This window comes from Prionailurus bengalensis, chromosome C2 (assembly GCF_016509475.1).
Source record: "Prionailurus bengalensis isolate Pbe53 chromosome C2, Fcat_Pben_1.1_paternal_pri, whole genome shotgun sequence".
In the NCBI taxonomy this organism is placed as follows: Eukaryota; Metazoa; Chordata; class Mammalia; order Carnivora; family Felidae; genus Prionailurus; species Prionailurus bengalensis.
The window spans coordinates 37,644,360-37,648,949 of record NC_057350.1 but is presented as its reverse complement, the minus strand read 5'-3'; the positions used below and the strand labels follow the sequence as shown (position 1 = coordinate 37,648,949).

The following is a 4,590-nucleotide window of genomic DNA, read 5'->3' as shown; positions in this document are numbered from 1 at the left end:
AGCTTTGGCTATGCAAAAACTCATCCCAAGGATTTAATGGTGTAAAATAACAATTATTTATTTAGATCCTGATTCTGCTAGTTAGCAATTTGGACTGGGCTCAGCTAGGCTGTTCTAGTCTAGGAAGTGTTTATTCATGTGTATAGTCAGCTGCTGAGTTGATTGGGTTTTCATTGCTTTGGAAGGCCTCAGCTGGGATGATTCATTTCTGCTATTGACATGGCCTCTAATTTTACGGCAGGCTATTCAGGACATGTTTATATGGTACCTTGTTAGGGTTCCCAGAGAGAAAATCTGCAAGGTTTATTGAAGTCTAATCTCAGAGCTGGTACAGTATTCTTCATGCCAAATTTTATTCACCAACACAAATATCATGGGTCGTGTTCTCCAGAAGCAGATACCATGATGGTGTTATTTATTATGAATTAACATCTGTAAAAGAAAAAATAGAGGAATTAGGATTGGGCCAAGGAAGAAGTTGATCTGCATGAAGGTTCAACAGTCTCAGCTAACCTTTAGAGTAAGGCTTGTCTGTCAGAGTGTCCTGAATTGGGCCACAGAGACTGGACTCTTATTCTCCTCTCTGACTTAGGCACTGAAATTAGGAAAAAGAATTACTATAAGTGATAGTAGCTCTAACTGAGGCAAAATGACTGTAAGCTCTCTCATGACTATAGCTCACAGCTAAGCCTTTCCTTGCAGGAGAATCTGGACAGAGCACTTCTTAATCTATGATAACAAGTCAGAAGGGCAACCCAGATTCAAGGAGGAGAAAATAGATTTGACGTCTTAATGTGTGGAGCAGCTGATGTCAATTGTGACCATGTTTGCATACTTTCATAATGTTCAAGGGTACCTTGAGCACAATATATACTTAATACAAATTTATCTAATTTAATGAACTGCTAAAAAGCAAATAAGGCAAAAAAGTTCATCAAAGAGATACATTCTGTGGTAAGTAGGTTTAGTAACCCTTCTACCTTCTTGTTCCTAGATGAAATCATATGATCTCTGCTCTTAAAGATACCTATTGTCAACTGTACATACAGCATCATAAATACAATTCTTAGGTTGCTAAGCAGTTTCACTTCATAATTAATGGCCTTATCCTTTTCCCATTCAAGACAGGCTAGGCAGTTTGATGTGATTTCACTGTCTGAGATATGATTTGATTTTCAGTCATCTATTAAAATTTGATGTAGCCTGGTCTGCCAAAAAGAAAAACTTTGATAAGAATCCAAGAGGACTGAGATGTAACCCAAGATATTCACCAAAATTTTGTAATTCTGGGAAGAACATTTCTCATTTGTGGCCTCATCAGTTATAAAATAGATTATAGAGACTCCTAAGTTCTTTGCCGTTGTTATCTTCTATGCTTTTTTGTAGCACAAGTTTTGTGACTTATCTTTTCAAAATATTTTTTCCTTTGGAACTTATTCCATCTAGTAAGTGCTTCCTGTTAAGTACTTAGTTAGACACTTCATTTATCCACTTTTATTTTATTTCACATTGATTTTTCACTAGAGTATCTTTCATGAGTCTGCATCTTGGTATCAGCTCCCTTCTCTTTTGCAGAGGTGAGCTATCAGATGGCAACTGCTCCATATATCAGTCTGCTTGCTGTATGTTCTTCAAGTCAGCAAAAGTAATTGTGGAGGAGTAAAAGAAAGCCTGACATTCCTTTTGGGGAAAAACACACTTGAAAGATCTGTTCTTTACATTGGGTAATTCTTGGTAAGTGGTGGCTTATTGAGAACAACCTTGATTATGCAGACTTCAGGGAGATGTTCCTTATTCCTAGTAATGGGTCTCAGCTGTCAATGTGACAGTCAGTCATTTGTCACAAAATCCCCAAACTTCACACTCTGAATCTTGCACTGTGCCACCAACATCAGTGACTATGCCCTGGACATGACAAATACTGATAAGAAAAAGAGATTTTACAGCTATCTAGACAAATTCTTTGCTGTAATACCAACATCTAATGTGCTGATCATAGTATAAGATTTCAGTGTGTGTGATAGCACTGTTGCCAACACGTTCTGTGGGGAAAAATGTGTCTCACGGGATTAGAAAGAGCACAAAATCATGAGTATCAATAAAGAATATGCTAAGCATAATAAGAACTATTTGGATATGATATTATTTATTATTATTAATAGGAAAAGGAGCCAAGCAAAAACTAACTGAGAAGTATGAGATGAATAACAAAAACAAAAAGAACCCAGACTGAGTAAATTTGGGCCATTCTCTGAGTTGATACTCCATTCATGATTACAGATGAAACCTATTGTTAATGTTATGAATGAAACATATTTAATATGTTCCGGTAGGTCCATATGTTTTTCTAAAACAATGACAAAATACCAGCATCAGTCCTTGGCTAAATTTTGAATAATTCATCGAAGGGGAAATACGTTCAAACCATATATATATGTATGTGTATATATATATATATATATATATATATACACATACATATATATATGTATATATATATGGAATATATATATGGAATATATATATATGGAATATATATATATGGAATATATATATATGGAATATATATATGGAATATATATATATGGAATATATATATGGAATATATATATATGGAATATATATATGGAATATATATATGGAATATATATATGGAAAAAAATATATATGGAATATATATATACGGGATATATATATGGAATATATATATATGGGATATATATATGGAATATATATATATGGGATATATATATGGAATATATATATATTCTTACAGTATAGATGTATGTTTGTGTATATATATGTGTGTGTGTGTGTGTGTGTGTGTGTGTGTGTGTTTATTTAGTCCTGGAGTATTTTCTCCTAGAGTGTGTGTGTGTGTGTGTGTGTGTGTGCACGTGAGTATTTTGAGTATTTTGTCCTAGAGTATTTTGTCCTAGAGTGTATGTATGTGTGTGTGTGTGTGTGTGTGTGCGCGTATATATATACCCTAGAGCATTTTTGTTTTTTTGCTTCTTTGCTTCAGAAATCAAGAAAGGTTGTTAAAAATAGGTGGGGTTGGAATAAACCATATTGGCAGACAATTTATTCAGGAAAATTTTCTTCAGGAAACAAACAGAACTGGAACAAGGTTTGAGAACAATCTGAAGAAATTAATAAAAAATACTTAATGGATTCTGGTATCATAGGATGCAGAAGACCTTACTTCATTGCTTTGTGGCCTTTGTCTCAAAGTTCCCTGCCTGTTTTGCCATTTACCATTTCATCAATAAATTAAAATCACCAAAGGATTTTTTTCCCCTTGGAGCTCAGGCCTCTCTCAGCCTTAGTATTAAGCAAATTTCCATATTAACTGTGGGGAACATAAAAAGTACCAAAAACAATGAGAAGACATTATCACCTTGTGGCTTTCTTCATTGAACAAATAAATTCTAGATGGATCTGAACATTGATTACTTTAGAATAGCAAGGTGCATAAATATCACCTCATGGTTAAGTAGGGATCCTCTGATTTACCTGAGGCACTCAATATATTTGCTTTTGTCAAAAGATTTACTTTATATTATAGGACTTGAATTATTCTGTATATAACATTTTAAATTTTAGCAGTTAAGGAAAACTTCATATATAAGTGCTAGGTAACTCAAGATACCAAATTTCAAAATTATTTTTGTCCCCAGATGAGTTAATTCTCTATTTTCCATAATCCCTTAAACACTGCACTTGGAAATAGAAGACATGTTTCACCAAGTGCCTGTTTAAATTTAAAATTCCACAGCTACAGGATCAAGTGGGCAGTAACTTGGCAAGTGTGTTTTTCTAGTCTTTAAAGTAAAGAAGCTAAAATGAAGCGTCATATAGTTAAGATCATTAATTGCATGTATACAGAATCTTGCATTTTATCTGGGTTGTAAATCTTTCATTCAGTTAAGTCAGCCAGATTCAGATTTGCTTTTTATTTATGGTCTTTTCTTAGATTCTTGAAATGGATAAAGCAAAATCAAGAAAAGATATTCATCAACATACATTGTTATGACTTATAAAGATCATGTTACTCCTTCTTATCAGAACTGAGCCACAGTTGACTACTCACTCCCCCTGATATTGAGTCACTGCCATATTCTCCACCCAGCTCCAAAATAAAGTAGCAGATTTTTAAGGGTGGAATAAGAAAAGCACAGGTGGTACCACCTACTGTAAATCCTTTAGTTCTTCTTAGCTCAGTAACAGCTGTTGGTCTTTTCACAGTTTGTTAAAAGCAAAACAAGGCATAGAATGTGGGCTATTGACATTGTGCAACAATACCATTTGTTTGCTCAGATCATGATAACCAATGGCAACTTGAGAAGTGTTTCCTTTTCAGGCTTTTGGTAAAAAAAAATCTTCAGGCCTGACTGCCTACCTTGCAAATAGTGCTGTTGATCTATTGATTAATTCTTGGGCACATTACAAATTATATAACTACCATGTGTTTTACTCTCGCTAGTCTGAGAGTGTATATTATATAGTTTAAAGGAAATTTAAGAATTAATGAGCATCTGTTTCATCCTGTCTAGGCATATGGGGGAGAGAGGTGAAAAGAAAAGGGAA

At 34.1% G+C, this 4,590-nt stretch overlaps 1 long non-coding RNA gene across 1 annotated transcript; it reads right to left on the bottom strand.

Moving 5' to 3' along the window:
• Positions 1–331: 331 nt before the first annotated feature.
• Positions 332–4,275, bottom strand: LOC122492342. The gene is made up of 3 exons (XR_006299591.1): positions 4,196–4,275; positions 514–595; positions 332–432 (listed from the first exon to the last, which is right to left on the bottom strand). It is a non-coding gene; the product is annotated as an uncharacterized LOC122492342 (long non-coding RNA).
• Between the last annotated feature and the right edge of the window lie 315 nt (positions 4,276–4,590).